The sequence below is a fragment of the Lissotriton helveticus genome, chromosome 6 (genome assembly GCF_964261635.1).
Source record: "Lissotriton helveticus chromosome 6, aLisHel1.1, whole genome shotgun sequence".
Lineage (NCBI taxonomy): Eukaryota > Metazoa > Chordata > Amphibia > Caudata > Salamandridae > Lissotriton > Lissotriton helveticus.
In genome coordinates, this window is record NC_136067.1 from 1,329,145,415 (window position 1) to 1,329,167,664 (window position 22,250).

Sequence of the window (22,250 nt, forward strand, 5' to 3'; positions counted from 1 at the left end):
TCAATATAAATACAATGAGATTTCTCCATTGATTTTGTGTGTACACTGTAAGTGTAGCCACTACCTCAGTGCAATTCAATACAGGATTTTAGTATTTAGAATAACGCAATGGTGCACCTTGTGTCTTTTTGCACAGGAACAGCTAGTCTGCATTTCATTATCAGCTCTTTAATGCAAGTAAAGTTGCGCTAAATCTAACACACTTTCAAAAGTTGGTGCAAACTGCAGACATCACCAGTATTCCAGCGATAAGTGCCTGAAAATTTAACACTATGGTGGACACCATCAAATAACAGTAATAAGAACAAGAAAGAGCCACACAGCAGTTAAGAAAACAACCAAAAACGTTATTACATTTTGTTTTCAACTTTATTTTTTTATAAACATATGTATATAAACGATAAACTATTTTCAAACTTTATTTTTTTCATTAACATGTATATTTAAAGGATAAACTAATAAACAAAATTTAACAAAAGTAATACACTTGATCTTAGCCAAAAGGCCGAGAAGCGATTACACAACAAACATCGCCTTGTTGTTTTGTATTATTTAAATTTTTTAACACAAATAATACAAAACAACAAGGCAGATCACTCCTGTGGGGACCATGGATGTCGACGACAGAGCCTGGAAAATAAAGCACAAAATAAGGACGTGTGTAATGCGCTTATCAAAGTAGTGAGACACAGAGAAACAGAGAAGGAAAAAAAAGCCAGAGAGAAAAAGAGAGGGCAGGAAAGAAAGAAAGGAAGTGAGAAAGGGAGAAGGAAGAGAGAGATAGAAGAAAAGGAATGAAGAGAGAGGAGAGAGAGAGAGAGAGAGAGAGAGAGACACTGCTCCCCCTGCTCATCCATGAGCAAATAATTACCTGATGCCAACGGCGTGTGCAGCAGTGGGCACTCCACGTGCCCATCTAAACTCAGAGATGTCGCTGAGTCCTGAGTCTCAAATGGCAGAGACCACATCAGCTTCTCCGTGGCCCGGCAGATCTCACAGATGTCACTGAGTCCTGAGTCATTAATGGCAGAGACCACATCATCTTCTCCACAGCCCGGCAGATCCCACACATGTCGCTGAGTCCTGAGTCATCAATGGAGGAGACCACATCAGCTTCTCCACGGCCCGGCAGATCTCACACATGTCGCTGAGTCCTGAGTCATCAATGGGTGAGACCACATCAGGTTCTCCACGGCCCGGCAGATCTCAGACATGTCGCTGAGTCCTGAGTCATCAATGGTGGAGACCACATCAGCTTTTGGTGCGCTAAGCCTGTGGAACTCAAGTCCGTGCCACATGGTGGTGGGCCCCTGATGGCCACATGAGCTTCGATTGGCTCTAACCCTGTGCATCTCAAACCCAGCTCCAAGGGGATGGTAGGCCCCTGACATTCATGCAGCTCAGGGTGCGACTAACCTTCTGCGCAACTTTTCAAGGACTCTTTATGGTTGAGACCCATGGAGCATCCGCCATCCAGTCAGCACCGGCAATAAAGGATGTGACGTTGTCGATCTATTATATTTGCGTGGTCACATGGCCTGTGACGCATGTGCCGGATGGGTGTGGTGTGTGTTCAAACCTGCCCTCAGGGAGTGACTGTGAGATGTTGAGAACTAGACCACTGACCTGCACACCAACAGCGAGTATGCCTGTGACAGGTAGCTATGTGGGGCCAACGTCAGAACGTAATCGGAGTAGCGTGGCGTGGTGTACGACAGAACAGGGCAGGGATATCTACAATGACATGGACGGCTCGTAGTACTCTGTCTCTGAGTCGAGCGGATAGGCCGCAGCTGTCCCTCTGCGAGCCTGGGTGCGAACTGTTCATTGCTCACACTACATAAGTACTGAAGAATCATTTTGTGATTCATTCCGTCAGCTGGCATCTGTCCGAGGCATTTGTAAAAACATATCGGAGTTCTTTCTGTGATAGATACCCCTTTGACGCTGCCTCTACCCACATCAGCTGGTAACACACACTCTTCCCACATTACCAACATACCCCTAACAACCTTCTTGGGCCCGGAAGTGTCCCTGTGCGGTATGGACAAAGAAAAATCTTAGTCATGTATAGATTTGCATATAAAAAACAATATTTTAAGAAAAGGACAACAAATAAGACTGGAGGGAGTCTGGTGCTGTGGTCGCTGCCATGAAGTTGGTGTCACTGCCATTCAACACACAGTAACACATGTGGGATTGGCTTGTGTTAAATAGGGTTAGTGGCACCAGAAGCATTGAGACTGTATGAGCCTGTGATGGTGCTTGGTTTGGACGGCCTCACTGGGAGCAATGTGTGTTGCCTACTGGACTGTGTCTGGAATCAGGACTCTATCTGAACTGTGAGCTCTGCTGACCGTAGTGTAGGCCAGAGGTAGCGGTGAGCAAGGGCCCACTGCCACGTGTATACGCTGGTGGCCCCACCGGCATGCATAGTGCAGGTTCAGTGGCACCACAAGTCGCTGGCCTTCCATATGCAAATACCCCTCACTGATTGAAGTGAGTCTGGTACTGTGGTCACTGTCACGAAGTTCGGGTCACTGTCATTCAGGAGTCAGGAGACAGTTACACATGTGGGATCGGCTTCTATTAAAGAGTGTTATTGGGACTACGTGTCGCCAGCCTTGCATATCGAAATATGCCTCACTGATCGAAGGGAGTGTGGTGCTGTGGTTGCTGCCACGGACTTGGGGTCACTGCCATTCAAGACTCAGGACACAGTTACACATGTGGGATCGGCTTGTGTTAAAGAGGGTTAGTTGGAGTACGTGTCGCCGGTCTTGCATATCGAAATATGCCTCACTGATCGAAGGGAGTCTGCTGCTGTGGTCGCTGCCACGAAGTTGGGGTCACTGCCATTCAGGACCCAGGACACAGTTACAGATGTTGGATCGGCTTGTGTTAAATAGGGTTAGTGGCACCAAAAGCATTGAGACTGTATGAGCATGTGATGATGCTTGGTGTGGACGGGCCGCACTGGGAGCAATGTGTCTTGCCTACTGGACTGCGTCATGTGGAATCAGGACTCTATCTGAATTGTGAGGCGTGTGGACCGTAGTGTAGGCCAGAGGTAGTGGTGAGCAAGGACCCACAGCCACGTGCATACGTTGGTGGCCCCACAGGCCTGCGTAGTACAGGGTCAGTGGCACCACGCGTTGTCGGCCTTCCATATGCAAATACCCCTCACTAATAGAAGGGAGTGTGGTGCTGTGGTCGCTGTCACGAAGTTCGGGTCACTGCCATTCAGGACCCAGGACACAGTTGCACTGTGGGATTGGCTTGTGTTAAAGAGGGTTAGCGGGACTACGTGTCGCCGGCCTTGCATATCGAAATATGCCTCACTGATCGAAGGGAGTGTGGTGCTGTGGTCGGTGCCACGGACTTGAGGTCACTGCCATTCAGGACTCAGGACACAGTTACACATGTGGGATTGGCTTGTGTTAAAGAGGGTTAGTGGGAGTACCTGTCACTGGCCTTGCATATCAAAATATGCCTCATAGATCGAAGGGAGTGTGGTGCTGTGGTTGCTGCCATGGACTTGGGGTCACAGCCATTCAGGACTCAGGACTCAGGACACAGTTACACATGTGGGATCGGCTTGTGTTGAACAGGGTTAGTTGGCACCATGTGTCCAAAATTCAAATTGTGAGCTCTGCTGCCAGCAGTGTCGACTGCTAATGAGTGTTCGTTTGTACTTGAAAATGAATTTGGTGATTGTACTAAAGCTATAACTGATATAAAAAATGTTCAAGAAGAAAGGATACTAAAAGGATATTATGTAGCTTTGAGGCCTGCAATAGTTACTTGCCTAGTGGACTCTGTAGTTAATAAATGAAGAAATAATTTTAATTGTGAGCCCTACTTAGTGCAGTTTAGGCGTATCATGAAACGATTAAATAAATATAGAATACACTGACGAAGTGTTGTATTTTCTGAGAAAAAATCTTGTTGTTAGAAATCAGCATTTAAAATTGGAATTGCGAGCTGTACTGCCCGCAGTGTAGACTGCTATTCCATGTTGGTTTGCACTTGAAGATTAATTTGGTCATTGTAGTAAAGCTGTAACTGATATAAAAAAAGTTCTTGAAGCAAGGAAACTCTGTAGTTGCATAAGGAAATACCCCTCACTGATCGAAGGGAGTGGTGCTGTGGTTGGTGCCACAGACTTGGGGTCACTGCCATTCAGGACACAGTTACACATGTGGTATCTGCTTGTGTTAAAGAGGGTTAGTGGTACTACGTGTCGCAGGCCTTGCATATCGAAATATAACTCAGTGATTGAAGGGAGTGTGGTGCTGTGGTCGGTGCCACGGTCTTGGGGTCAGTGCCATTCAGGACTTAGGACACAGTTACACACATGGGATCGGCTTGTGTTAAAGAGGGTTAGTGGCACCACGTGTCGCCGCTGTTGCATATGGGAATATGCCTCACTGATCAGAGGGAGTCTGGTGCTGTGGTTGCTGCCATGGACTTGGGGTCACTGCCATTCAGGACACAGATACACATGTGGTATAGGCTTGTGTTGAACAGAGTTGGTGGCAGCACGTGCCGCCGGCCTTCCATATGGAAATATGCCTCACTGATCGAAGGGAGTCTGCTGCTGTGGTTGTCTCATGGAGTTGGGGTTACTGCCATTCAGGACTTAGGACACAGTTCCACATACGGGATTGGCTTGTGTTGAAGATGGTTAGTGGCACCATGTGTCGCCGGTCTTCCACAGTGTAGGCCAGAGGAAGCGGTGAGCAGGGGCCTACAGCCACGTGCATACGGTGGTGGCCCCACCGGCCTGCTTAGTTCAGGTTCAGTGGCACCATGTGTCACTGGCCTTCCCTATGCAGATATCCCGGATGTATGATGTTACAACGCATACTTTTACCACGCATGCCTTTACAACCCGGTATTTACAATGAATACCTTTATAACGCATAGTGCTTTGGGGCGCTGGATAGTGAATAGTTTAATTTACTATTCCAACTCCAGTCCCCGTGGATAGTAGGGAAGGTGTTGGATAGTAAATTAAATCTATTCCCTATCCTAGAGCGCCCCCCAGCGCAATGCGTTGTAATGGTTTGTGTTGTAAAAGTTGCGTCGTAAAGGCACTGCGTGGTAAAAGTTGCGTTGTAAAGGATGTTTACCAGATATCCCTCACTGATTGAAGGGAGTCTGGTGCTATAGTCGCTGCCACGAAGATGGGGTCGCTACCATTCATGACTCAGGACACAGTTACACATGTGGGATTAGCTTGTGTTGAACAGGGTTAGTTGACACCACGTGTCGCCGATCTTCCACAGTGTAGGATGGAGGCAGCAGTCAGCAAAGGCCAACAGTCACCTGACGTTGACTTGAGCTGCACAGATTGGGAGCATTTGGTCTTCTTAACCCATTATAGTCACTTACAGATTTTGCGTCACTATAATCTTGACTTGTGTACCTTGCTAGCCCCAGTGTAGGTCGGAGGCAGTGGTCAGGATGGGTGTACAGCGACGTGGCGTTGAGTTGAGCTGCACAGTTAGTGGCACCTGGAGCACTGGGATGCCTAAGGGTAGCCATGCACGGTATAAATGCGTAATCATTCATCATTCATTCATTCACTCAGCGTGTGCGCACCCTGCTATGATACGGGCCGCACTGAGAGCAATGTCTTTTGTCTAGCATCTGAAGCACACAGTGTGCGTGCACCCTGCGATGATATGTGGTCCAGACGGGTCACACTGGGAGCAATGTCTTATGTCTAATGAATTCTGCCTTGATAAGGCCACGTGGTGATGACTTATGGTGCAGGGAGTTAGTAGCACCTGAAGCACACAGCATGCGTGCAGCATGCGTGCACCCTGCGATGCTACGTGCTCCAGATGGGTCACACTGGGAGCAATGTCTTTTGTCTAATGAATTCTGCCTTAATAAGGCGACGTGTTGATGACTTATGGTGCACTGAGTTAGTAGCACCTGAAGCACATAGCGTGTGTGAAACCTGTGATGATGCATGGTCCTACGGGGCTGCACTGGGAGCAACGTGTCTTGCGAACTGTACTGCGTCTGAATTGTGAGCCCTGCTGTCCACAGTGTAGATCGAAGGCAGTAGTTGGTACAGACATAAGTCTGCGGGGCTGTGCCGCTGTGTTCGCAGGGGGCTTGTGTGGAGGAGGCCCGCGGTCATGGCGGCAGCCACGTGGCAGGGTGAGAGCTGCCGCTCTGGCAGACTCGTTGATCTTCCCAAAAGTGAACCATGCCCAGGGCCTGGCCTATTTAGTCATACTCCTACGCTGGAGTGACACATGTAGGGCCAGCACACTCCGCTTCCAGGGGGGGGACAACACAGCTACATGACCGAGATCTTCCCCACTGCCTGAGGTAACATGGTTGCGTCCACTGTGCACTACACTACAAGTATCAATAGTATATCTACACATGGAGAGGTTTGTGCTTTGCATAGTGAGGTCTGTGCAGCACATCAGCTTTACACTTGGCATTGTGTGCATTATTATTGATGGGTGACTTGCCTCCCTCATATATAGTTGGTTGCCACTTCTCCCAACATTCAGCTATTGTGCGGCTGAGGGGCCATGGCATTTTGGGAAGGTCCGTTGTCCTATTTTGCTCTGCCTCTGTGTAGTAGGGGGCGGGGTCCGGGGGGAGGTTCTGGTGGTGGTGGCGTTGGGTGTTGTGGCCTTATTGGGAGTCGGAGCTACACGATCAGTAGCTCTATCACGTGTTGGTCTTTAGATGTGGCTGGGAGTTGGGTCCAATTCACGCAGTAGATAGTCGACCTCCTTACACCAGTTAAAGGTTGATTTGAATTTGTTACTGCTAACTCGGCTTATTGCCTGCTTTTTGGATTGCATTGCAGATTTGGCTGGTCGTTGAAAATAAGGGAAGTGGTGTTTTCGTGTTTTTTTGCATGGGAACGCCTACTTTGCATATCATTAGCGTTAGTTGTTGCTCTAGTTTGGCGGAAGGTATCAATGGAAAAGTGGTGAGATTTGCAGTTTTCACCAGGTTGAGAATGGGATGATAATTAAAAACGGCGAAAAAAGATAGGTTTAATGAACATTATAATTAGAAATTAGCATTTAAAAACCTTTGAAATTCACTGAAAAAACCATAGGTTTCAGGCACGTTATTGTTAGAAATAAGCATTTAAAAAAACCTCAGAAATTCACTGAAAAAACTATAGGTTTCAGGGACGTTATTGTTAGAAATAAGCATTTAAAAAACCTTAGAAATTCACTGAAAAAACCATAGGTTTCAGGGACGTTATAGTTAGTTGGACATTTCACTCATAGAAAACCATAGAAATTCCCCTGTTATAGTTAGTTGAGCTAACTATAACTCACGCCCCCGCAATGCACTGCTGATGACATCACATATTACATCATTCATGACATGGTCAGTGACATCACTGATGACATCACTGATAACATCTCAAATGACATCTCTGATGACCTCATCCACGTGAAAATCTGATGCATCTCATCAGACCCTAATATTACACTTGATACACCCACTCTACAATACAGACTATAATTTTCGAAACCATGAACACACCAATACCAGTTAGTACATATCCACTCACTAATTCGTAGGTCTACACACACATCCATTCATTCACCCATACAGTCACTCATACATAGAGTCAGCCATCAATACAGCATTATCATATTCAGTCACATATCTATAAAGATACTCGCACACCGCCTCTCATTCATAGAGCTATTTACACACCTAGTCAGTAATGGAAATAATGAATCACAATTTATTTACTCACCTGTACAGTTATACACATACCACGTCACTTATTTAAACATATACTAACACATACTTACACTCTAATACAGTAACTAATACAAGCACACATGTTTGAGCTATTGGCGTTGTAAATGTAAAAGTTTTTTACTAATGTTTTTTGGTGTGGAGTGGATGTACGTCGTGTGTAGTGGAATTATGTGTTATGTTGTGCAGTGAAATTATGTGGCTAGAAAGTATTTTGGTATTTAGTGTATAGGAATTTTGTAGAGTGGCATTATGTGTTATGGAGAGTAATTATGTGGTATGGTAGTCTGGGTTGTGGATTGGTAACCTCAGGTTTAGTCTTCCTCGTTTCCATAGAAGCTCAACTATGAACTCAGTGAGCAAAAAAAGAAGGAACCATTGAGGAGCACTTGTCGACCTAGTCAGAGGTATGAGCAGGGCCACTGGAATTATGCGACTGTTTGGCTGCACCGACTTCGCACAATTGTACATTTTCTGCATTAGCCAAATAATTCATCATCTGCTCCCTAATCTGCAGATTTGAACAAAAAAAGCCTGGTTTCTAGCTCAAACGGCTCAAATGTTTCCAAAAATGCAGCGACAAGTGTTACTGCGTTGTGGAAGGCCCTCTGCAAACCTAGAATGATCTCCTGTTACTTATTGCTAAATGTGGGTGTTAAATCGGTACTAATGGTGTGCAAGCCACTCTTGCTTCCTTCTGCGCCTCTGGTATGTAATGTTATGTTATAAGCAATTTATAGAGCGCACGTTCACCTACGGTTTATTGGCGCTGAGCGGGGTCAAACAGTTGCTGGGACAGAAAAAAGAGGACATCAATTGTATGCCTGAACAAATAACCATGTTTTGAGAGACTTCCTAAACAGAGTGTAGGAGTGGTCAAACGCAATTTGGGGGGAAGAGAATTCCAGAATTGTGGCGCCAAAACAGAGAATCTTAGACCCCCGTTTTTTGTTACATATAAATGAGCATGTGGTCAATAGATTCAAATTTGCAGATCGTAAGACGTGGGAGGGGACATGGCACCGAACTTTGAGTGTGATGAAGGCAGGACCGCAGTCCGAGAGGGCTTTGTGAATTATGCAACCTAATTTAAAGAGGCAGCGTTTAATCACGAGAAGCCAATGCAAGTTTTTCAACAATGGTTTCAAGTGATGGGATTTAGGTAGGCCGTGGACAAGCCTAGCGGCTTCGTTCTGCACCAATTGAAGCCAACATAGTTGATAGGCTGGAATGCCGGTAATCAAAGAATTGGCGTAATCAATACGCGACATAACCAGGGCAAGAGTAACTTGGATCCAGGCTTCAATGATTAAGTATCTGCATATCTTGCAAATTCTCCGGAGGTGGAAGAAACAAGCAGAGACTACGGCATTTATCTGTGCTTTCATCGTGAGATTGTTGGCAATCACATCTCCTAGACTTTTAACCGAGTTGACAGGAGGTGGAGGGCACCCCAGTGAATGTGGCCAAATGTTGGAGTTCCAGGGATTCACTCGGCCGCCAGTAAGAATCAGCTCGTTTTGTCGGGGTTTAACTTGAGGTGGTTAGTGTTCATCCAGTTACTGATGAATAACATGGTAGACTGAAAGTTTACCGAGGATGAAGGGGAGGAGTCGATGTTAAACACTAACTGGATATCGTCTGCGTAGTTGAATATGACCACCTCTCTTTTTTGAAGGGCCAGAATTAAGGGAAGAATATACAAGTTAAAAAGGAGGTGAGAGAGCGATGAACCTTGAGGGAACCCACAGGTCAGTCTCCTCTTCTCAGCAAGAAAGCTTGCAAGATGGACTGCTTGAAAGCGGTCACTGAGAAAAGAAGATATCCATTCCCGTGGGAGACCCCGGATCCCCCTGCTCTCGACCCGGCAGACCAGTAAACGGTGGTCGACCGTGTCGAAAGCGGCAAAGAGATCCAAGATGACCAGGGCTTGCGTGGAGCCCTGGTTGGCCACCATTCGTAATTCATCGAGAACTGCTAAAATAACAGACTCGGAGGAATGTTTGGGTCTAAAACCGGCTTGGTGTGGGTCTAGGTAGTGTGACTGCTCAACAAATTTGCTGCCACAATTGGCCATGTGGGCTTTCAAGATTTTACCCAAATAGGGCAGCAGTGAAATGGGACGAAAGTTGCTTGGAATAGCAGGGTCAGAGCCTGTTTTTTTTAAGATGGTACGACATCCACACTCTAAAAAAGGTTGTGGACAATGCCCTTAGAAAGAGAATTATTAAGAAGCGACATAGGGGGCTCAGGACAGTGGAGGAAAATTTCCCAAAGGATATGAGGGGGGCAGCTGTCCGTGGGAGAGCCAGAGCGAACCTCCTTAAGTAAGGAAACAAAAAACTCATGGGTAATAAGAGGGATTTGTTCCAGATGGTGAGAGTTAATATGTGAGCCTAGAGGGTCTGGTGATACCAGGGATTGAGGAATACTGGATTTGATTTTGCCAATCTTATCAATTCAATTAGTCTTCATTCGATTTGAACAATCATAAAAGACAAATAAAATACAGTATTAAGAATCCAAAAATGACTTTTAAAACAATCACATAGTAAAATTCATAAAAGGGTCTATAAAAAACATATCAAGTTAAAAAGGCTAAAAATACACAGGATTGGATAAGGACCACAATCTCTTGTGCAAGTTAATAAACTATTAAGCTGTGTCAAATAACATCAGTTACATAATTCCTGCAACCTGTTCCTTCTAAGGACCCACGTCCACCTTCAAAATTTAGCCATAGCAATAACTATGACCTCACGTATATCAGTTCTCAAGATACGTAAGGCAGTTTGGCAAGATCTTGTTCCTATTTTAGCACAGACTGACTTTAGCCATTTATGGCAAGCACCCTTATATGCAGGACATACAAACAGAACATGCGATGAAGTCTCTTCCATGCAGGGGCAACAGTATCATTTTGAGTCTTGTACCGTCCACCACTTACTTGATAAAGATTTTAAGGGGAGAGTGCCCACTCTAAATTGATGATAGAGCTTCCTATCACCGGGACTCATTATGATGTCCCAGTGGGCTTCCAACCTGTAATCAATTTTATGTTTGAGAAAGAGACCTGTTAGTGAAGTACCATTCACCTGGAAAATAATTTCAAATTTACCATGTCCCTGTATAAGGCTTTAAAATCTTTTTTTGAGGGGAAAATATTCCCTTCTGGGTCATGCCACAAATGGGTGAGACCCATGTCCGCTAAGGTAGCCTTAATCCTTTGTAACCAATATATTTTATTAGTTTTATCAGCATTTCTAATATGCTGAACAGCTTGCGCATAAGGTGCCAACTCTGGGGTAGTCCAAAGCCTTCGCCTATAGGTAAGAGGTCTAAAGCACGCGGCCTCCTCAAACGAAATACACCCCAAATCTTGATATAATGGCCTAAGAGGGGTGGACTGAGGGAGGCCGATCAATGCCCTGAGAAATGTATTCTGCGCTTGGACTAAAGAAGCTACATTTTCAAACCCCCATAGTTCAGCACCATAAATTATTGAGGCCCTAACCTTCCCTTGGTATATAGCTAAAACGGGAGCAACTGGTTTTGTTTGAGATAAACGGTGTTCTTTCAAAAGCGCCCCTGCCAGTTGGTTGTGCCTTAGGACTAGCAAATCCATCTGTGGCTTCCAATTCATTCTTTTGCCTATTGTAACACCTAAATATGTAAAAGAATCAGTTTGTTCGAGATTCTCTGTGTTCATTTCTAGTCTAGCTTTGACAGATTTATACTTATGCAGCACCATGAACTTTGTTTTGTAAACATTGACAACAAGATCATGGTCCTTGCAAAAAAGACCACATCTATTGAGGGCTCTTTGCAGACCAACTTGTGTTTTAGACAAATTTAAGGTGTCGTCTGCAAACATTAAAAGAGGTACCCTCGAACCAGCAAGAGTGGGAGCATCCATAGTGTAGTCAGTATAATATGAGATAACATTGTTAATAAACAAAGAGAAGAGGGTAGGGGCTAGAACACACCCCTGCCGAACCTTGTTAACAGGGAAACGTTCAGTTACCTCACCCTGCTTACCCCACCGGACTTGGGCATAAGTAGATTCGTGCAATTTTATGATAAATTATAAAATCTCAACAGGCAACCCCACTTCCTTAAGTGTGTTCCATAGCTTACTACGGGGCACTAGATCAAATGCAAATTTAAGATCTATGAACGCGGCATAAAGGATGCCCCCAGCTAGCACCACGGTATTCCAATATATCATCATGAATCTAAAAACTTGGTTGATTGTCCTAAAATGGGAACGAAATCCTGCTTGATAGGTGAATAAAATTCCATTGTCATCAATCCACCTATTAACCCTACTTAGCACTAATCTAGCCACCAACTTTTGCATAGAATCAATAAGGCTAATGGGCCGATAATTAATTGGGCTAGCCCAATCCCCTTTTTTTATATATAGGGGCAATTTCAGCCCCGTGCCAGGATTCCGGTATTGGAACTCCTCTTGCCAGTCCATTGGCGGGAATGAGAATATATTTCAACCAATTTTCCCAGTCAGCTTTAAATATGTCCGCCGGAATGCCATCCGGACCCGGAGATCTACCTGCAGCTACCCAGTCCAATGCGTGTTCTATTTCCACTAAAGTAAATGTTAGAACTGAGTCCGAGGTTACATTCTGATACTGTTCACAATCATTTCCATGCAAGGAGAATTGGCTCTGATAATGAGCCTCCCAATCTTCTGGGGGGACATTGTTAGCTGGTACCAGACCAGCATTATCACTACCCCTCCTGATGAGTTGCCAGAATCAACACCAGTTTTTCCCAAAACTTGCCTCAAATAGGTCCCTCCATCTACTTTCGTCAAAAGCCTTCTTTGCCTGATATTGGGTAGCCTTATATTCACGCCTCAGTATCCTTACATCCTCAGTTAAACCTACCCTTATTGCTTTTGATAAAACCCCGTAGACGTTCTTGCATTCCCCATCATACCATTCTGCTGATTTAGGCACAAAAGGTCTATTAACTCTTGTTTTGGTTTCATAAAAAAAGGATCTCAACTTGGCAAACAGGGTATCGCGAACTGCTAAAAAGGCTGTAAAAGTATCCTCACAAGGCTCGAGTAGCGAGAGGGCAATAAGGGAATCTACAAGCGCTACCTTAAATTGACTCACAGTTCCCTCATCCACGGACACCTGTGCCCACTTCGTCAGTCATTGGACTTAATGACATCAGCTGTTACCATGTCCATGCTGCCGGTAGTGGCCGAACAGCAATTCACATCTAATGTCAATGACAATGGGTCGTGGTTACTCTCTGTCCTTTTCACGACCTCCATGTCCCTCACCCTTTGTCAAAATTCTAAATTAACAAGAAAATAATCAATCCTACTACCTTTTAGCCCACTTAAGTAAGTGGGGTTGCCTTTGTTGTCCGAGATAGTTCTTCCATTAACCGCACTGAGCCCCTCTCCAGAGTTAGGTTTTTTAACTGAAGAGCAGCTTCAGTTCATTTCTTGATTGGTGCCAACGTTAGGGACGGTACACCCCAAATAGCATCCTCATCGCTAGTAACGTTCCCGTCTTCCATACCGAGTGGCTCGAACATGCAGTTAAAATCCCCCGCAATAATTTGGTTACAAGTCCCTTCTAATGTTTTAATGAATATATCCAAACGAGAGATGGTCATAGATGCCTTTCCACCTACTAGCCCCCTAGCATAGACATTTATCAATATAAATTCAGGGCCACACACTGAGGTTATTTTAATGGCCTGAATATCCGGGGTGTCTATAGCAAGGTCTTCTACCAGGAAACCCCTTCGTTGTATGACCCAGATAATCAGGCCGCCTGATGGGCGCCCTTTAGAGCTAGCAATTTTGGTTTAGCAAATGCCAAGAAACCTGGTCGAAAAATAGTTTCCAATGACCAATTCTCCTGGAAAACAACAATGTCGTAAGGCTCAATAAAATTAGTCCAATCGGAGGAACTAGTCTTTGAAAGCAACCCCTCAATATTCCAAGAGAGAATGCTTAGTGATTTACGGGTAGAGTCTACACCCTGTTCTTGCTGTGACAAATCCATAAAGTAAGTATTAAGAGAGTCACATAAGGCTTGTGATGGAGTGGGCTTAGCTGTAATGTAATCGGGTTTAGCAAGTTCATTCACTATCGTGAAAATATCCTTGGCCTTATTAGGGGATTCCAGGATTTTAGAGGAAAAATATTCAGATTTAGTCCTAAGAATGGCGCTTTTCTAGGCTTTAAAAGCTGACAAGAAAAGAGTATTTTTATTTGGACAATAATCCTTTCTCCACTTCCATTCTAATTATCTAATTTCATTGCCTTTAATTCATCAGAGAACCAACGCTGGGCGTCGTGGGGCCTCTTATTTTTAATTGTCTTCAAAGGAGCAAGACTGTCTCTGGCTGAATCCAACCAGGCATTGATGTATTTGGCCTGGGTGTGAGGGGATAAGGACAGACCAGAGGGTTTAGATGCGGCTAGTAGGGTGCTGAGTTCTTTAGTATCAACCAGACTCCAAATACTGGCCATGGTAGTAGCTGAAGACAATGCTTTGGGGATAGAACTACTCGAGATGTTGAAGGCAATGAAATAATGGTGTGACCAAGAACATGGAGAAATTCGTAGGTCGCCTATCTCTAGATTAATGGACCAGGCCTGGTCTAGGGTATGTCCCTTGAGGTGAATGGCTACATTAATATGCTGGATGTAATTCATGCCTGTCAATAGGTCAGTAAATTCGACCCAGTGAGGGCTTTGCGTGCGCTGTTAGGCCAATGGTTGAAATGACCAACAATCAAGACTTTGGCGTGATTTATGGCCAACTCAGCAATGACCTCGCTCAGCAGCTGTGCAAAGGTAGACATAGTGACAGGGTGCCTGTAAAAATCAGCACAGGCAAAGGAAAAGTGGTTGGATTCAAATTTAAGCAAAAGGTAGTCAACTAATGGGATAGGTATTGTAGTTAGAGAGGTATATTTGGACTTTTGAGATATAACCGCTGCCACCCCCCCTCCAACTCTGTTATCAGGCCTATTAGATTGAAGAATATAATAATTATTGGGGATTGCTGCTAGGATGTCCAGACTTGACTCAGCCGTCAGGCAAGTTTCGGACAAGAGAGGTATGCTGGTGTCAAGGAGGTGGAAAATCTCATATTTTTTTTTTATTTTTATTTTTTTTTTATACCTGGTGAAATTCATCAATACAATACAAAAATAAGACAATAATTCCACATTTCTAATATAATACACAATCCAAATTACAAAATCTAAAACATACGAGGACAGTGGTCATAGGGAGGCAACATGTAGAAATGTATCACGCAGTCATAATCAAAGAGCAGAGCGAATAAAACAACCAGCCATAATGACTATCGCAGTCTTGCTCTATAGACATGAATCTCCCCAATTTTTAAGTGGGGCCCTGAGGTTCTGCCCTAATTTTCTCCTTCTCCTACCTCTCCCCAGATACAAAGCAGACTCAATATTATGGATCCCTAGCAATCTAGAGAGCCACATCTGGAAGGAGGGGGCCGTAGTATCCTTCCAACCTGCAGCCGGAATGATCCCTAGGACCACCACACACATAAAAACAAAAGCTTCCTCTTCTTTATTCAGATTTAGGTTACCATAATACCCTAAAATCATTAGGGTAGGGGATAGGTTAATCTTAATACCTAGCAATCCCTCTCAAAATTTCTGAATATTAATAAAAATCTCAGATAGCTTATTGCAGTGATAAAACATGTGAATAAGATCAGCGGGTCCCACAGAACATCTTGGACATTTATCGTCTTCCCTCTTGCCCCAATCATATAGCTTGGCTGGTTTAAAATACAGGTTAAATGCCGTCTTATAATGTTGGGCTCTCAGATTCGTAGAGCGGAGCAATTTCTCAGCTAGTTGCATCGCCTTATCTAAGTCTGCATTCGGGTCCCCTAATTTCAACATCCATGCTGCTTCAACTTTATCCAAATCATTTTGAAGTGTTGAAATGAATACTTTGTAAATCAGGTTAATGTTACTACCACCACCCAATACATACTCCACCACATCAAATTTACCTCCTGGAATAATACATGGCCTAATTCTTGAAATCGTTTGGTGTATTTGTAGGAATTTAAAACTTTGATTAGCTGATATTCCAAATTCCCACTGGACCTCATTAAAATTCATCAAAATATTTTCGTCAAATAAATCCCCCAATCTTCTAATTCCTTGACACTACCACGATCTCCATAGCCTATCTGTAGTAAAGTGGGGAAACAGATTGGAGTTCCAAAGTGGAGTATAGTAGTTAAACTTTGGGATTACCAAATATTTCTAAATACATTTCCAAACCTTCCATGCACTATCCAAAACTTTATAGCGCTTTTTATTATAATAACGTCTGTCAGTCTTACGGAGCTGGACTCCTGGCAGCTTCCTTGCCTAAAAGCAGGAGGTGGAAAATCTCAAGTTGGTGTTTCACCATAGATCGAGTATTTAAATAACAGATTGATAATGTCTCTTGTCCTAGACGGTCAGGGCTGGTAGGAGACTTTAAGGGTTCACTATGCTTTCTCTGTGACTCCTGAAAGGGTTTTGTAATGAGATATTGACAGTCAGCCCCCTTTAAGGCTAGGATCCCCAGGTTTTCCAACCTGTTCTGGGTGCCGGGGTTGAGGTCACAGTCTCCCTGCAAGGAATATAGGTCAGTGGACGAATAGCAAAGAAAACGGGCATGATCCTGGCCCCCTGGCCCCGGCCGGCCGCGGACGTGCGCAGTCAGGCTTGCCTTTCTTGCCTCCTTCTGCATTTCTGTTGCTTCTTTCTGCACATTTATTTCTCTGTACCGCTCCTGCCTCTTTCTGCAAATCTCTTCTACTTTCTGCACCTCTCTTCCCTTTTTCTGCACATCTGTTGCATCTTTCTGCACCTCATTTGCTTCTTTCTGTATCCCTCTTGCCTCTTTCTGCACCCTTCTTCCCTCTTGCTGCACCTCATATGCATTTTTCTGTATCTCTCTTATGTCTTTGTACACCATTTTTGCCTCTTTCTGCATCTCTGTTACTACTTTCTGCACTTCTCTTCCTTCTTTCTGCAACTCTCTTGCTTTTTTCTGCACCTCACTTGCCTTTTTCATCACCTCTGTTGCTTTTTTCTGCAGATCTCCTGCCTCTTTCTGCATGTCACTTGCCGCTTTCAGCACCTCCGTTGGTTCCTTCTGCCCTTCCTTTGCTTCTTTCTGCACCTCACTTGTCTCTTTTTGCACTTTTCTTGCTTCTTTCTGCACCCCTCCTGCCTCTTTTTGCACTTCTGTTGGTTCTTTCTGCACTGCTCTTGCTTCTTTCAGCACCTTACTTGCCTATTTCTGCACTTCTCTTGCTTCTTTCTACACTTCTCTTGCTTCTTTCAGCAATTCTCTTGTCTCTTTCTGCACTTCTCTTCCTTCTTTTTGCACCCCTCCTTCCTCTTTCTGTACCTGTCTTACCTCTTATGCACCTCTCCTACCTCTTTCTGTACCCCTCTTGCCTCTTTTTGAGCTTCTATTGGTTCTTTCTGCACTGATCTTGGTATTTATGCACCTCTGTTGCCTCTTTCTGCACTTCACTTGCTTTTTTCTTCACCTCTCGTGCCTCTTTCTGCACCTCTGTTCATTGTTGCTGTGCTCCTCCTGCCTCTTTCTACACCCCTCTTCCCTATTTCATCAACTCTCTTGCCTCTTTCTATACCTCTCTTCTCGCTTTCGGCACCACACTTACCTGTTTCTGCACCTCTGTTGCTTCTTTCTGCACTCCTCTTCCTTCTTTCTGCACCTCTCTTTCCTCTTTCTGCACCTCTCGTGCCTCTTTCTGCACCTCTCGTGCCTCATTCTGCACCTCTGTTGCCTCTTTCAGCACCTCTGTTGGTTCTTTCTGCACTGCTCTTCCTTCTTTCTGACCCTCTGTTGCCTTATTTCTGCACTCCTCTTTCTTCTGTCTGTACCTTTCATGCCTCCTTCTGCACCTCTGTTGCCTCTTTCAGCACCTCTGTTGGTTCTTTCTGCACTGCTCTTACTTCTTTCAATACCTTTGTTGCTTCTTTCAGCAATTTTCTTGCCTCTTTCTACACCTCTCTTGCTTGTTTCTGCACCTCTCTTGCGTCTTTTGGCACCTCTGTTGTTTCTTTCTGCACCCCTCCTATCTCTTTCTGCACCCCTCTTCCCTATTTGTGCAACTCTCTTGCCTCTTTCTACACCTCTCTTCCCTATTTCTGCAGCACTCGTGCCTCCTTTTGCAACTCTGTTGCTTTTTTCTGCACTTCTCTTGGTTCTTTCTGCACTGCTCTTGCCTCTTTCTGTATTCCTCTTGCCTTTTGCACCGCCGTTGCTTCTTTATGTACTTCCATTGCTTCTTTCTGCACTTCTCTTGCCTCTTTCTGCACCCTTCATGTCTCATTCAACACCTCTGTTGCTTCTTTCTGCACTTCTCTCCCTTCTTTCGGCACCCCTCGCGGCTCATATTGCACCTCTGTTGCTTCTTTCTGCACTTCTCTTGGTTCTTCCTGCACTGTTCTTGATTCTTTCTGCATCCCTCTTACCTCTCTGAGCACCTCTTGTGCTTCTTTCTGCACCTCACTTGCCTCTTTCAGCACCTCTGTTGCTATTTTCTGCAGATCCTTTGCCCATTTCTGCACCTCTTTTCTCTTTCTGCACCTCTCTTGCCTGTTTCTGCACCTCTGTTCTCCGTTTCTGCACCTTTCCTGCCTGTTTCTGCACCTCACTTGCCTCTTCCAGCACTTCTGTTGCTTTTTTCTACAGATCTCTAGCCTCTTTCTGCACCTCACTTGCCTCTTTCAGCACCTCTGTTGCTTTTTTTCTGCAGATCTCTTGCCTCTTTCTGCACCCCTTTTTCTCTTTCTGTACCTCTCATGCTTCTTTTTGCACCCATGTTCCCCGTATTTGCACCTTTCCTGCCTGTTTCTGTACCTCTCTTGCCTCTTTCTGTACCTCTGTTGGTTCTTTCTACACTGCTCTTGCTTTTTGCTGCACCTCACTTGCCTCTTAATGCACTTCTCTTGCTTCTTTGTACACCTCTGTTGCTTCTTTCAGCAACTCTCTTGTCACTTTGTGCACTTCTCTTCCTTCTTTCAGCACCTCTCCTTCTTCTTTCTACAAAGAATTTACCTCTTTGTGCACCCCTCCTACCTTTTTGTGCACCCCTCTTGCACCTCTGTTTGTTTTGTCTGCACTACTCTTACTTCTTTCTGCACCTCATTTGCCTCTTTCTGTACCCCTGTTCCTGTACCTTTCATGCCTGTTTATGCACCTCTTTCGCCTCTTTCTACACCTCTGAGTTAGAGGTACTTTTAATCCCCCTGCCCTATTATGTACTAGGGCCTTACAGGGGAGGTCATGCCAATCCCAGGGATACCCCAACCCATAGTGTACCCTAGTGCATGTAGGTGTTTTCACTGTATTCTATGTGTCTTTCAGCATAACACTGGCTCCTAGCCTGGTTAGTCAGAGTCAGTTACCAACAGTACCAGTCAACAAAAAGTTTGGGGCACAGGATGACTTTGAAACAAGGCCTATTTCTGCACCACTGTTCGTTGTTTCTGCATATCTCTTGCTTCTTTGTGTATCTCTTGCTTCTTTGTGGACTTCTATTGCCTTTTTCTGCATTTCTCTTGCTTCTATCTGCACATTTCTTCCTCTTTCTTCACATGTCCTACCTCTGCAGGCATAGTTAGAAATTAGCATTTAAAAAACCTTAGACATTCACTGAAAAAACCATAGGTTTCAGGGACGTTATAGTTTGAAATTATAAATTAAAAACCCTTTGAAATTCACTGAAAAAAACATAGATTTCAGGTACGCTATAGTTAGTGTGGCATTTCACTCGTACAAAACCAGAGAAATTCAGCCGTTATAGTTAGTTGAGCTAACTATAACTCGTGGACCCGCAATGCACTGCTGATGACGTCACATATTATATCATTCATAACATGGTCAGTGACATTATATATATAGGAATCTGCATTGAAGACTGAGTGGATGTATAAGTGTCTGGATGAAGGATTTAGTAGCACTGTGATTGACTGTCTAAGTGACTAATTTAAAGTGTCTCACTAAATATATGGGAAAGTGATTAAACTGTTTGAATATCTGTACCACTCTGTCTCTTGTTGTGTAAACTACTGCATAAGTTGGTTACTACCTATGTGAAACTCTATATTAGTTTTTAATTAGTTAAGTGAGTATTTTTATAGGAGAGTGAATGTGTGTGTGGTTGGGTGGGAGGTGTGTGACTGTCCAAAGATGTGTAAATAGTTGATTTAATAGATATATGAGGTTAAGACTGCATGTGGAAACAGGTGTTTGGGTGAGTGAATCTCTTTATGGGTGTGTTGATGAGTAAATATATTTCTCAATGATACATGTCCAACAAAGTACAAATATAAAAGACAGTGTATGTGACAGTTGTTGTCTATAAATAAGTATACATAATCAGTGATTGTCTGAGTGACTTTATGGAAAACTATACTTGTAATAGTGATTTTAAAACACACTAAGTATGTGTTACTATCTATATGAATAAATAAAGTGATGTTTGAATAAGTGTGTAGCTGAGTAAATGTAAGTATGATCAATTATTTGCATAAGTGAGTAGGATGACTGCATAAGTGAATAGGATGTGTGCTGGTGTGTAAAGTCAATAGAGGTGTATACGTATATTTAATAGTGTTCTATTTTGTCAGCATGTATGAGTGAATCTATAGGTAAGTGTTTAGATGTGTGTGTAGATCTACAAATCACTGAGTGGGTTTTTAGAAACTTGTATTGGTGTGTCAGTGGTTTAAACATGGTACTCTATATTTTATAGTGAGTGATGAAAGGTTATACTAGTGTATGATGAGGTGTATCAGATTGTCACGTGGATGATGTCATCAGTGATGTCACTGACCATGTCATGAATGATGTAATATGTGACATCATCAGCAGTGGATTGCGGGCGCGCGAGTTATAGTTCGTACAACCAACTAGAATGGAGTCATTTCAATGGTTTTGTATGAGTGAAATGTCCAGCTAACTATAACACCCCTAAAGCCTACGGTTTTTTTCTATGAATTGTTAAGGTTTTTTAAATGCTAATTCCTAACTATAACATGCCTGAAGCCTATGTTTTTTTCTGTGAATTTCAAAGGTTTTTTTAAATGCTAATTCCTAACTATAAGATATCTGAAACCTATAGTTTTTTCAGTGAATTTTAAAAGTTTTTTCAACAACAATTTTTAAATATATTGATTGTTATATTTAGTTTTTTGATACAGATTTTCTATATTTTTTAAACTATTTATTTTTACAGAATTAATTTTTTTAAATTACACTACATATTTTTAATATAACATGAAAAAAATGTTTTTAAAAATATTGAAAGTCTAATATTTTTTTTTATTTTATATATTTTTAAATATATTTATAATATTTTCATTATTGGTTTTTGTTGCAATTTTTGGGGGCGTCGTGCACCCAAAGCATACCTTTCTCGTTCACTGCGCGGAACCTAGCTGCCATTTTAGGATTGTTGTGTAGGATCCGCGTAGTGTGTGCGATGGGTGCATATTTTCGTGCGCGATCGCTATGCGACCGGTACGCGACACCAAGCGCATACGCGACGTATACGTATTACTTTATGGACCGCTAGCAGGCTTCCGCGTGACGTCATATACATGTTCGACGCGGTGGGTGCGCGACTCCTGCAAAAAAATTTAATGTCTAAAAAGATATATATATATGTATTTAATATAAATATTAAGGCAAGACATTATCTGAGCTAATCATAAAAGTAATATACTTTTACTTTTATTAAAGCTCTATTACTTTTAAATGCAATTTCGCGAAGTCGCGTTGGTTGCGTGCTGCCTGTGCGAACAGTGCGCAGACCCCATGTGACCTAAAAAAAGAGATTTCATTGGTTCATAACACTTACTATTCTAGCTATTGAAGGACCCCACCAATTTCAATCATTCTTCTTAGACCTTCTTTCGAGGACCAACTCTCTACTGAGAAGAACCTTTTTTTGCTGATAGCACACCTGCTATTGCTTTTCATTGCAAAACAATGGCTTCAGGACAGCAGCCATCATCTGAGTCTGAACATTCATTTGATGATGGATTTGTGGCTGAACCTCCACGCCCTGAGATGTACAAATCAGTTGTGTGGAAATTATTTACGTTTCCCGAGGGACAAAAAAAAGTAAATGCAACAAAAGTAACTTGCAAGATCTGCAAAAGAGTCCTCTCACGTGGTGATCCAACCAAAAAGTACTCTTGCGGAACGCAAGTATGCTCAAGCACTTAAAGACTCTGCACCCTGTAAACCTGGCACACGAGGAGTGCAGAAGACTGCGTGAGAATCCACCACCTGCCATACCAAGTACTTCTGGTACGTCTCCATCCGCACAACATCTGGACATATGTCCACAATTCGCCCACGTGAAGATACACTGCATTAAGTGCAACAGATT

At 43.5% G+C, this 22,250-nt stretch overlaps 1 pseudogene; it reads right to left on the minus strand.

Moving 5' to 3' along the window:
- Nucleotides 1–445: 445 nt before the first annotated feature.
- LOC144764549 (U2 spliceosomal RNA) lies at nucleotides 446–517 on the minus strand (annotated as a pseudogene).
- Nucleotides 518–22,250: the final 21,733 nt, after the last annotated feature.